Source organism: Acomys minous, assembly GCF_964271855.1.
Source record: "Acomys minous genome assembly, chromosome: 13".
Lineage (NCBI taxonomy): Eukaryota > Metazoa > Chordata > Mammalia > Rodentia > Muridae > Acomys > Acomys minous.
Genome location: NC_140495.1, coordinates 15,784,772 through 15,798,121, shown reverse-complemented (window position 1 = coordinate 15,798,121; position 13,350 = coordinate 15,784,772). Strand labels below are relative to the sequence as shown.

The window sequence follows — 13,350 nt, the reverse complement described above, 5'->3', positions numbered from 1 at the left end:
GAATGGCTTACCTCCACTTCTCTAGGAGTGGCTCACCAGACAGAGTTCAGTTTTCCTGGACTTGACTCCTACTCTGGGGCAGCCCTGCCTGGCAGCTCCAGTATTTAGTCTTCATCCCTTGCACCCCAATCCTGGGCCAATACCCAAAGCGTGCACTGCTTCCATCAGACTCTCAATTATAGCCCGGGTGCCCTCCCACTCCCACCCCCACCCCCCCCCCCATCCCCTTGTTGCTGACCAGCCGCAGGCCTGCAATCAGTAATGACAGGATAATTGTTTGTTTTATTGATCACGGCCAGTCTTCTGTGGCTCAGTGATGGATGATCTGAAGAGAGCCACACCCTCTCGGGCACGGGCACCCCCTCATACTAAAAAACAAGAGCTGTTTTTTTTTTTTAAACTTGGTCCTATTCCTATTTTGTTACCTCTCTTCTCCCTGCTCTGTGATCATGGAGCCCTGGGGCTAAGCCCTAGTACCCCAGATCTGCTACCCAATTCCCTCCTCCTCCCCCACCCTCTAGCCTCGGATTTATTCCTACAGTTCAAACTGCAGGGGACCCTTATCCGGGTTAGAGGTTTGGAGGAGCAGGATATGACTGAGGTGTCCCAGAAGGTGCGTTACAAATGCCTGCAGACAGCAAGGTCATGGCCCGGCACTGGCCAATAAGAGCTGGTGACTCATTCATCCTCCTCCTTTGTCTTGGCCTCTCCACGGAGGGAGGCTCCCTGCCTCACCTAGCCCATGAACTTCCCTCTTGAGTCCCGTTCACTCTCTCAGTTGCTTTGTGTCTCAGCCTCTCCCATGGTAACCCATCACCACACTCTTGAACAAATGCGCTGCCAGGGCCCAGGCCCCCTCCCCAGTTCCATTTCCGGGAGGATCTCTGGGAACAGGACAGGTGCTGTTCTCCCACGCGCCTCTCCCCAGAGAGACCTCTTCTCTAGGGATCCCGAGTCGCCTTGTCTGTCTGCCTGAGTGCCTTTAACATCTAGGACCAGAAGAGAACAAAAGGCTCACACAGGAAGATTAGGGACGTCTCATCTCAACCCTCATGATCCGACTGGGTCAGCAGGCTGGAGAACACGGGTGTACAGGACTGGGATGTGAAGGAGAGAAGGAAAGATGCCCTTGTCACTTTATCGCCCTGTTTCAGGCTAAAACGTAGGAGTGCGCCTTTCTGCCCCCTGGTGGTCAGGTGTGGCTGCGCGTCTGGCTCTAGCCCGCGTGGTAAGCAAAATCTGTCTTATTTCTAAGCAGGCCAAGGAGTTCATCAGCTGGTGTGGGTCCTTTAGGGGCCCTGTCTTCATCTGCCATGACAACAGTCAATCTTCCAGGCTTAGCTATTTGGTCAGCCTGCTCTCCGTGTGAAGACGGCATGGAGCAGAACCGCAGATGACCCATGAAGGACGTGGAGCAGGGAAAAGAAATAAACCTTCATTAGTTTAGGTCACTACGATTTAGATGACTGTTACTGCAGCCCTATTGAGTTCATCCTGACTGATGCAAGAGGGAGGGTAGGCCCTCATATATGAATCAGCTTCTACTCAGGGAGGCCAGGCCCTCACCTTCCCTTAGTGGACACACTTCCCTATGCCTTGGCCTCCCTACCATTGACCTGTCTGTCTTTTGGGGACTGTGGGGGAGAATCTAATACGGGGACAGTGTGAGGTCGTTGAGTCATGAGAGGGTGAACACAGTGTAGGTGGGCAAGGTGGCAGTGAATTAGAGAGCCCAAGTTGGGAGGTGTCGTTGCTGCTGGGGTGACAGCAATGCAGCGATGGCCACTGTGACAGTGGTTATGATGGTAAGAGTGTCACTGAGATGTTAGTGGACCGTGATGTTGTTTGCGCCCACAAAGAGGACACGGCCGGCAAGAGAGTCCATTCGTGTTAGCTTTGCCCAGGCCCAGGCAGAGCAGCGTGCACAGAGCCTCGGATGGACGGAAGGCCTGGAACATTGATTAATTACCTTCACTGGACTGGCTAATTGTCCACTGATCTCTGCTGTTCAGATGCCCAGCCTGTCTGGTCATGGCAAGCCTTCCAGAGCAGGATTGCATGGTGTCAGGGCAGAGGCTTCTAGAGCTGCCAGACCCAAGACCTCTTTATTTGCCTTAGATTAGCATATCCCAGTAGGCCCAGAGCAGGCTTTTCCTGGGGAGCTGGGTGCTACCCGCCTGGGCATCTGTACAAAGCATCAGATGGTGTTTTCTTAAAAGCTGATGGGTACAATATGGAGTTGCCATGTGCCAATGGTGTGCTCTGTGTGCAGACTAAAGAGATGGGGGCGGGGTGGCTGGGGCTGGCTAGCAGAGCCTGCGCTTACAGAGCTCAGGAGGCCAGCGCCATCAGAACCTCTGTCCTTTCTTTTCAGGCCCCTCTTACCAGCCTCTGGGGGCACCATGGACCCAGGAATGACCGCCCTGACTTGTTCTCTAGGAGTCTCCGGGCTCTGAGAGGAGGAAGTTCTGGACCAGGCACACCCAGAGTGATGCATTTAACATGGCTATTTGAGCAAGGGCCAGGACAGAGTCCACCTCCAGCTGTACTTCCACCCCAGCCTACTTCCCTGACAGGCAAACTAGAGTCAGAAATGGATGAGGCAGGCCACAGGTCACACAGGGAGAAGCTGGACCAGAGACGCGTTCCTGCCTCCCAGTTTGGACCTCCTCATATTACACCCAAGTAAAATGCTTTTTCTTTTCTTTTCTTTTCTTTCTTTCTTTCTTTCTTTTCCTGGAAGATACAGATGAAAATTAAGGGAGGGGGAGAGAAATATAAAAACAAAACAAAAACCTATATTCTATTTTTGCTGAATTGGCATTTCTGTCATCCCAATTTGAGGGGTTTGGCTTGTCTGCTCTGAGGGGGGAAAATGCCTCCATTTAAAAGCAGAACTAAAAGAAAAACATCCATAGGCCCCATTTCACTGCGCCAGACACGATGAGCAAACCATGGTCGTTAACATGATAAAAGTCACTTTGTCTGGGTGTAAAATTCATTTTTCCCCATTTAGCACATGGTGCATTTGCCTCCCGCTGCAGTTCCAAGGCTGCAGTCTCTTCCCAAAGATGTCCCAAAATTGTCCCTATTCCCCAGGCAGGGTACCTAAGACCTAGACCTAGAAAGGCAGGGACCCCCAACTCCAAGAGGCAGCTCCCCCACTCCTGTAGCCTTAAGGAAGATCTTTAACCCTCCAACTTTGCCAGGCCAGTGAGAAACTCAGCAGGATAGGTAAATGGGGCCTCTGAGGACCCCAAAGAGCTCTACCTGGCTGGATCTTTGACCTGGTTCTGTCATAAAGCATCTATAGGAGCCATCCCTGCCTACCACTTGCCCTAGCCTTGGCCTGCGCTCCATCAGCCCTGGGGTCCTGCCCCTCAGAGCAGGGCTTTGCCCATTCCTAATGCTCAGGACAGACAGTTACCAATGCCCAGCCTAGTGACAGGATCAGGGCTCACACCTACCACACCAGGGCTGAGAGACCACATCCCTATGTTGCCTGTGCTGGCGTCCACCAAGGACAAATGCCTGGATTGAGGCTGACAGCCTGGGCTCTCCTCCTATCCTGCCCCATAGTATTCCTCACAGTTAGACTCTTGCCCTAACTCCATAGCGACACCAGCCAGACTTTGACTTTCTCCCTACTCCGTCCATCCGTCCAGTCCTGGAAGGTTGTTCAAACATTCTTCATTCCTTAGCCTGAGCTTTTTTTTGGTTGGTTGGTTGGTTGGTTGGTTTGTTTGTTTGTTTGTTTTTTGAGACAGGGTCTCTCTGTGTTAGCCTTGGCTGTCCTGGACTCACTTTGTAGACCAGGCTAGCCTCAAACTCACAGCAACCTGCCTGCCTCTGCCTCCTGAGTGTTGGGATTAAAGGTGTGTGCCACCAAACCCGGCTCTAGCCTGAGGTTTTTTTGATTTTTTGTTTTTTTGTTTTTGTTTTTTCGAGACAGGGTTTCTCCTTGTAGCCTTTGGCTGTCCTGGACATGCACTGTAGACCAGGCTGGCCTCAAACTCAAAGATCTTCCTGCCTCTGCCTCTGCCTCTGCCTCTGCTGGGATTAAAGGCGTACACCACCACCGCCTGGCTAGCTTGAGCTTTTAAAGGGACCCAGTATTGTGGAGCCCCATGGCTAGAGGCCGAAAGTCAAGTAAACAGAGAGCTCTCTCTCTGTCTCTCTGCTCAGCAAGCCAAAGAAGACCTGAGACGGGACCTTGCTGAGGCCCCACTCTGACTCCTTCCTTAATGGCTGTTTTGGTGGCATTGGCCATTGCCCTAAGTGGCCCAGCAAAGTCTGGGAGCTGAAAGTGGGCCTGGGGGTACACACACACACACACACACACACACACACACACACACACACACACACATTAATACCAGCTAGCATGGGAGAAAGGCGGACAACCTCCTGATAAAGCTTCCTATGGGTGAGCCATCAGGCACAGTGCCCCTTCTGGAGAAAATGACTGACACAGCAGGCCTGTAGGAGAGGGTAGGGTTTCTAAAGAGGATGGGTGTTATCCCCAATAAGGACTGGGGAGAGAACTCTCAGGTAACATACTCACCTGGTTCTAGGCCAGGTCTAGACAGAGTGGCTCCTGAGGAGGCAAAGCCTTGTTTCTTTGATGGGAGCTCTAGAAAACTACGGACGCCTGGCCATCCCATAGAAGTCCTGGACTCCATGGGGCGCACCAGCAGGCCACAGGGGCGAAAGGACTTGCTGGGGGGGGGGGCGGTCCTTTGTTTCATTATATTTATTTGTGGTGCTTGCGCTGACTTATGTCTCAGCCCCTGGAGGTCCTTTAAAGAGAGTATTGGGGTCTCCACGTGGACTTTTCTGGAAAAATACGACTCCAAACTCAGGGAATGCTATAAATTGTTTCCTCCCGTCTCTCTGGGACAAGGCGGGGGACTCATATCTGGCTACTTGAAGAAATACCCCTGAACTGTTAGCCAGAGCACAGCTCTCAGCCTTGGAGCTTGAGTGCCTGAGGGGCCCCAGCCCTGGTGTCAGGGTGCGGGAGGCGCTGTGCGCATGGCGGGCGGGGCCCCGCAACAGCTGTTCACTTACTGAAGCTATTTTATAATATTGCCGGAGCTTTTAAAATAATCCCATTTCTGCAGAATATTCCCAGCTAATTGGAGCTGTCTCTTTCTTATTAAACAGAAAGGTTATAAAAATGTGTGTTGAGGGTTTAAGAGCAATACCTCTCCGCTGCTCTGATTGTTTTGACAAGGATCACGTACCGGAAGCCTGCACTTGGCGGGCTAGGCCAAGCAGGCTCTAGTAGCTGGGCTGGGCTGCGGAGCAGGGGCAGGGGCCGGGGCAAGGACAGGGTTTGCCAGAGTCTCTCTTTGGCACCTTGCACAGCACAGGCTTGAGGAATGGCAGCCCTCCACACAACAATTGCTCTCTAAACACTTAGGCTGCTATGACAGGGCTGTCCATCACCCAGGCCTCTGACTGGGGGAATTCGAATAATTTACTGAGAGTCAGAGGGAAAAAAAGGAGGGGCGGGGGGGTGGGGTGGGGAAGTGATTCCAATTAGCCGAGCCAGGAAGCAGATGAGCTCGTCAGGACCTCAGCTCTGGGAAGATGAATAAACAGGCCCTGCTACATGATGGGGTGTAGCCCCACATCAGTTCCAGCAACTGAGAGACAAACAGGCCCCAGGGGACCAGCCCCCCTCTTCCCCATTCTCCAGATGGAAGTGTGAAGTCTGCAGCTTCTAGAGTTTATCCCAAGGTCACCCTGGAAGGCTAAGAATGCCAGTTGTGAGTCCTCAGGCTAAGGCCTGCCCAATACCTGCCTTTCCTCGTACCCCAATCTGTTACAGAGTGTTTGACTGACCGTATTCTGGGAACTTTGGGCACCCCTTTACTTCCTCCATCAGAGCAACCCCATTTCAGTCTGTCAAATTTAGTTCTAAAATAACTTTCCTGATGCTTAAAAAGCTGGGTCTTTGGAGAGGCAGCGCCGACCTCTGTCGACCCCCGCCCCCCTTACTGCTCAGCTCTCGCCTTATCTGCCCGTGTTCCTAGGGGCAAATACATCAGTCGCAGGGACTCTCTGGCTGAGGGGGGTGCGGGGGGTGGGGCACTTGCTAGCAGAATGTTCTAGACTGACCTGGACCTCTTGTTCCTATTCTCACATTTCTCTGTGGGAAGCTTCTTGGCACAGCTGCCTTTCCCTGAGCAGCAGGTAAGGCTCTGCCCAGTCACTCTGCAGTGGGCCGGGTTCTGGTCCTGCCTCTGGCTTGAGGCTCAGTTCCACATGGTCTAGCATGTGCCAGGTGTGGCTCACCACCTCAGATGGGCAGTGTGTACAGGGGTGGGGATGGTGGGCTTCCCATGAGTGATTCCAAACCTAGCCTTAGGTCAGCCCTCCCCCCCCACTGCCCCCCAGTAGTCTAGCAGCATCTCTGAGAGGAAGTCAAGGGGCTTCCTGAACTCACTTCCCCTCCAAGAAGACTGAACTGCGCCGATGTTAGGCAATAAGCTCAAGGTTGCCTGGCCCCGGTAAGATGCTTCCCTGACCATGAATCAGACGAAAGCACCAGGACGACTGTCCTTTCCACCCTGTGCTCATGGGACATTTCTCCCATGATTTGCAGCCGCGGCTCAGATGCAGTCCTGCCACTCGCCTCCTGTGCGGTGGGAGCCTTCATCACTGGGAGTCTTCACGCCTCACAACAGGGCGGACTTTAAAACACTTCACTGGCTTTCTCTGAGGAAGAGCTTACCTAGATACCTTTAACTAGCTGCCCAAGGTTCTCGTCACTGGAACTGTCCCTTCTGCCACCGCAGGAAATCCTTATGTCCGCGTTCCTCAGAATGCAGAGCAATGCAGGTCCAGGGGGCGGCAGGGATGCGATGTTCAGAAGGCGCCTGACCCATCCCCAGGATCTAAGACCTGCTCACCAACCGCATGGCACCAAATCCCCAACTTTCTTCTGCAAAGCTCAGCCTACGGGTACCTTGGTAGAGCAGGCAGAGCAGCAGGGAAACTTAGAGGCAGGGGGTGCAGAGAGGGCAGACTGTCAGATCATTGGTAAAACCCAAAGACTGCACTGCCACCCCGGGAGCAGGCAGGAAATGCTAATTTGCATGCCACGTGCATAGTTTTGCATATTGAGATAAGATGGGCTTATTTAAAAAAAAAAAAAAAGATTACAGCGTGTTCCTCTTGCATTAATGTAGGGGGAACAGAATCAAGAGTCTGTGCCTATCTACTGCCTCCCAACCAGCCTATATATGCCACTCGCGAGCGTGCTGGGGCCTCAGTTTACTGATCTGCCCAGTTGGGCTAGTGCTGATATTCAGAAGGCTCCTCTGAGAATCAGAGATCTTCTGGTTCAGTCTTGGTAGGTAGTAAAGATGGAGGGATTGGAGCAGAGGAGAAAATCAGTGATTAGAATTCCTCTTACCGAGAGGAAGCCAGCTTGCAGACATTGCGGTGGCGCTAGGAGACCCTACTGCAGCACAAATATGTCTATGATGTCCTCTAATGGAGGGGCCACAAAGGGAAAGAACTGTGTGGCCATCGCTGCAGACAGGCGTTTCGGGATCCAGGCCCAGGTGGTGACCACAGACTTCCAGAAGATCTTTCCCACGGGTGACAGGCTCTACATAGGCCTGGCTGGGCTGGCCACCGACGTCCAGACAGTCACCCAGCGCCTCAAGTTCCGGCTGAACTTGTAGGAGCTGAAGGCAGATCAAGCCTGACACCCTTGTGAGCAGAGTGGCCAACCGTTTGCATGACAGACGGTTTGGTCCCCACTACACAGCGCCCGTCATTGCTGGGTTGGGCCTGAAAACCTTTAAGCCCTTCTTTTGCTCTCTAGACCTCATTGGCTGCCCCATGGTGACTGCTGACACTGTAGTCAGTGGTACCTGCTCCGAACAAATGTACGGGATGTGTGAGTCTCTCTGGGAGCCCAGCATGGATCCAGAACACCTGTTTGAAACCATTTCCCAGGCCATGCTGAATGCTGTGGACCAGGATGTTGTCTCAGGCATGGGAGTCATTGTCCACATCATTGAAAAAGGCAAGATCACCACCACCAGGACATTGAAGGCCCAGATGGACTAACCCGGTTTCCTTTTGTTGTTTTTCTTTTTAGTAAAATATCTTCTTTCAAAAAAAAAAAAAAAGAAAGAAAGAAAGAAAGAAAAGAAAAGAAAAGAAAGAAAGAAAGAAAGAAAGAATTCCTCTTACCTTCAGGAGAAAATAGCTAAGATTCATTTAAAAGAAAAATGTGCCCATGTGACAAGGAACCTACAAAGATGTCACTGAACTTGTTTCCTGTTGACCCTCTACTGTATGCAGCCTGCCATTAAGATAGTTTTCCAGTGAGCCTCCCTTGGAGAAAACTAAATTTTCATTTGCAAGTGGTTATCATTGGAGATAGCTTCTGGGTTAGGCATAGGGGCATGAGTCCACTTCTCCTTCCAGTTCTCTGACCCCATCTGGTACAGACCCGTGCAGGCCCTGTGCATGCTGCCTGGGTCTCTGTGACTCCATATGAGCATCAGTCCTGTTGTGCTTCAAAGGCCTTATACGCTCTTACACCTCACTCAGGTGAAGGGAAGGAAGGTCTCAAGACACCGCCACCAAGAACAGACCTGGAGGAGGTAGTCACGCAGGGTTCTGAGATCAGTGTCCAGCGTCATTCCTTGGGATCTGATCTGCAGGGTTGCCAGGCCTGACTCTAAGTAGCAAGCAAGAGGTAATGTGTTAGCCGGGCGTGGTGGCGCACGCCTTTAATCCCAGCACTTGGGAGGCAGAGACAGGTGGATCCTTGTGAGTTCGAGGCCAGCCTGGTCTACAATGCGAGTCCTGGATAGTCAAGGCTACACAGAGAAACCCTGTCTCAAAAAAAAAAAAAAAAAAAAGGTGATGTGTTATCACAGTCATTTGGCCATCTGTCCACACTTGCTAATGCCCTGCCTCTGAAGGGCCTGGGCATGCCTGGCATCCCTGTCCCTTGGACACAGTCCCAGCCCCTTCCTGCCTTCTGTCTAAATCATTGCTAGTGAACCCTTCTCAGTCCCCTCTTAGTCACCCGTGACAGCTGGCCTGGATCTTCAGCTAAAGACTTGTTGCAAACTTCTGAGTCCATATTCTGGACCTCCTCCCCAAGGTCTCTATTTCAGGGAGTCTCTCCCTTTTCACCTCTTCATCCCTAAAGCCCCTCTTTTCTCAGTCAGTGGTCAAGCCCTCAGCAAGATCGTGCTGGGCTGCCCTGTAGGGCCAGAGAGACCTTCCCAGCAAGCTAGTGGGAATCCATAGGTAGAAACCTCCTTATTTTCCCTATTCCCATCCTCCTCCTAAGTAAGGTCTCCCAGTCACCCATCCCGCCTTCCCAGAGCCTTCTGAAGCCTTACTTAGCATGAAGACGTACATAGCCATCTCTGACCGCCAGGGAAGGCCATGGTTAGCCCCAAGTCAGGACCTGCGGCATAGGTGTGATCTTAGAGGTGCCAGTGTTGATTGTGTGATTTAAGGCACCACCTAGAGAATCACTGAGGCCCAGTTTGACCAGTTATGGAAAGGAGTTGAGAGTCCACAGAGGCACTGGTCTTCTTTGAAAGGAATTCTCAGGCTTGGTCATCTCCAGAGTGGTCCAAGTGTCTCCTATCTGCCCACACTCAGGACACAGGGGAGATGGGACCTAGAATTCTTACAAGGCGTGTACCTAAATGTGTACCCCGGACAATACCCTCTCCCCTGCAGCATGTCTTTGAAGGCATCACTGCCTTTTTGTCAGCCAGCCTACTCCAGGGAGAACGTTGAGATAAGGCTCTGACCTTTCCCCCTTTTCTAACTCCGCTACTCGCATGCCTTCTATTTCCCATCACACATGCTGCATGGGATTTTACAGTTGCCAAAATAGATGCTACATCCAGCCAGCAGAGGAGGGGCGGGAAGTGTGTTTCCACACTGACTAGGGGAGCTTTGCCCCTTTTAGTAGCCTGAAGAATCAGAACCCCGCCCTGCCCCCCTGCCCCCACTCTGCCCCCCACCCCTCCAACCCCCCCACCCCACCCCTCCCCCACCCGTCCCCGCCCTGTCACCTACCCTTGCAGAGCCCATTTCTCTTCAGTGTTGTTCAACTCCACTGAGTCCCCTAAGGTAGCAGAGTAGCCTCCAGTTTGAATGACCTTCCCCTGCAGACCCTGGTCAGGCATTCCTTTCTTGGACCAGCATCACTGGAGAATTCATGCATAGCTGGGGGCGGGGTGTAGCTCAATGATAAAACATCTGCCTTATATGCACAAAGCTCTCGTTCAGTCCCTAGCAACAACAACAAAAATGTTTAATGGGATCTGGGGCTAGTAACTACTTTCTTTTTAAGAGGGCTCGAGGAAGTGCTAAATAATAAGAGGCCTAGGTTCTCCTGGGGTATTGCGAAGTTGGTGTTCCGGCTCTGGGACAACAGAAGCTGACTACGAGGGCATTCCAACCCCCTCAGGAGGAGTCATGTGCCTCCTTCCTGCTTTGTCCCTCCCTTAGCTCACTTTAGCCAGCTCCAGGACGGGTGTGAGGGCTGTAGACGGGACTGTGGCTCCAGCAATAGAAAGCTCCACCTGTCTGTAGCAGGAAAGCATGTGCAGTTACTGACTGGGAATGCGCCTTCTTTGCTTTGACCAGCGCTCAAAAGAGCCAGTACCTAGCTGGGCTGTGGTGGCACATGCCGCCTTTAATCCTAGCACTCAGGAGTGTTGAGTGATCCCCAGCAGGTAGATCTCTGAGTTGAAGCCAGCCTGGTCTACAGATCAAGTTCACGGACAGCCAGGGCTACACAGAGGAAACCCCCGATTCAAAAAACAAAACAGAGGGAGCCAGTACCAACCCAACCCAGCCCAACCCAACCAGGGACCTCACTCACAAAATGGGGCAGGGCTGGCTACAACCTCTCAAAACGCAATGCTCTACTAGCTATGCTGCCATCTTGTATAGCCTCAGTTTTCCCTTAGTTTCCCTGCCTCTGTCATCTCATCAGTTAAATGGAATAACGATGAAATTGGGTCCTACCCTCCTTTAACTGGCTCTCAGAGGTCAAGTCACTAAGGGACTGATGAGCAGCAGAGGACGCAGTCAGTTTTAGGAATTTTCTCAGGGCCTGTCCTCCTCCTATTACTGGAGATTTAACTTTGGTCGACTCAGGCCTTTCTTTCCTGTTCTTCCCTGCCCCCTTCTTATCCCCACCCCACCCCACACCCCACCCTACCCTACCCCACCCTACCCCACCCCACCCCTCCCCACCCCACTCCTCCCCACCCCACCCCACCCCACCCCCACAGTACAGGTTCTTGTGTAGCCCTGGCTGTCCTGGAACTCCCTCTGTAGACCAGGCTGGCTTTAAAGTCACAGAGATCTGCCTGCCTTTGCCTCCTGAGTCTTGGGATTAAAGGCGTGTGCCATCTTGCCCATACTCAGGTGCCTTTCTCTGGTGCCAAGGGGAGGGTGGTTGGTGTGAGGTGTGGTTCCATTCTAGAGAGGCCCCTTTTAGAAAATGGGTCCCTCTTTCCTGACACACTATGCAGAGGTGGCTCATTCAGCTGCTGTGTCCTTGGCCTGATGGCTTCCCTGACCAATTTTGTCAAGGTCCTTTGCCTCAATTTCTGCACTTGCAAAATGAGCAAATTAGGAACAAACCATTTCCAAAATTACTGACTGGATGCTAGCAGCCTGGTGAGGACACAGTCCTGCCCTCAACGGGGAAGGGACCAGCGCCCCCCCCCCCCTCTTCTGAGGCATGGAGGGAGGGGCAGCTAGTAGAGAGGGCAATTTGCTATGGCCCCTGGGCAAAGGCACTGATGGGACGTTAGGCAGTGATAAAAGGCTGCCTCTGTCAGAGCCTGACTTAGCCTACCATCGGCACCCTTCACTTCCACCTAGAGGCAGAAAAACACATCTTGCGGAGAGTTAGAGCTGCTGTCAGTCCTGACCAGGGGCTCTGTGGAGACTTTTATTTATTCGAAAGCTGTTCAGACACCTAATGCTCTGCTGAGGGGACAATTTCTCTCTTTTATTTGTCCTCATTTTCTCTTGCCAGAGTGGGATGAAAGTCTGAGGAAAGTGAGCAAGACCAGCATCTGGGCGTTTCTGTCATAGCAGTGGGACTCAGTGATGGTACCAAGGGCCCCTTCCCACACCTGGGAAGACTTTTTGCTCAATGTCTTCCTAAGGGCTCAAACTCAGAAGGTCACAGTAGCTGGGGAGGGGGAATAGAGGACAGAACCCACTTGGTCTCTCTCTGTCCGTCTGTCTGTCTGTCTGTCTGTCTGTCTGTCTCTCTCTCTCTCTGTCTCTCTCTGTCTCTGTCTCTCTGTCTCTCTCTCTCTCTCTCTCTCTCTCTCTCTCTCTCTCTCTCTCTTTCTCTCTGTGGGGAGATTGCACTCAGGGCCTTGCGTATGACTGGTAAAGAAATATTGCGTCACCGAGCCACACCCACATCCAGTCTGGGCCTTGGATCTTTTTTGTTTATTGAACCCTTGGATGGGCTCACCTTTCCCCAGCCTGGGTTTCCACATGAGCAGATCGGTCCAGATCTCGCTGAGGAATACCTGCTAGTAGGACTACATGTCTATGCCGCCAAGACAGCAGCTTCCTGGCCTGTGTAAGCACGTCTGTCTGTACAGAATCTGAGCTAGGAGGAACTCAGTTAAAAGCGGCTGAAGCAGTGTAGACATCGCGTCCCTAAAAGCTCGCACAGTGATTGATATAGTTTTACTTTTCCTTCTTTATGGATGAGGCTACCCAGTGTCCTCGAGGCCGGGGTACCATGGTAAACAGCCTGCCTTGACGTCTTATGATATTCTATCTCATGCTGTCCATAAGAATACACTGTCCATCTTCCTGCCTCTGCTGGGAGCCCAGTCCTGGTTACTCACACATACTTTCCTTGGAGAAAGGGTCCATCCCACTCCTACCTCAGGCCCATCTGCAAGGAATGTTCTTTTGTCCTGCTTCTAGCACACAGACACCCGAGTTCTATCCTGCTCTTTTGTGCCGGTTTCAGCCACACACACACACACACCCTGCCCCCTTAGGAAGCCTTCCCTGAGTGTCTGGGCCTCACAGTGCTGAATAATCATATGCCCTGTTTGACCATGTGCTTTTTTTTTTTTAACCCATCATGCATGTTTGAGGTGTTTATCATGTCTTTCTTGTGTGTTGTGTTCCCCTACTAAGTAGGGAGTGTCCAGAAAACCAGAGATCGAGCTTTTTACAGAAGCAAGGCTCTACCTAATTAACTGACATTCTCCACTCGAGCAGGTGATCTGAGTTCATCGACCCCTATGATAACGGCAATCTAAGTAGGCAGCTGCCGTGGCAGTATGA

At 52.1% G+C, this 13,350-nt stretch overlaps 1 pseudogene across 1 annotated transcript; it reads left to right on the top strand.

Moving 5' to 3' along the window:
- The first annotated feature begins 7,487 nt into the window (after nt 1-7,487).
- On the top strand, nt 7,488-8,238 carry LOC311580922 (proteasome subunit beta type-3-like; annotated as a pseudogene). The gene has a single exon. The product of its transcript is annotated as a proteasome subunit beta type-3-like (transcript).
- Nucleotides 8,239-13,350: the final 5,112 nt, after the last annotated feature.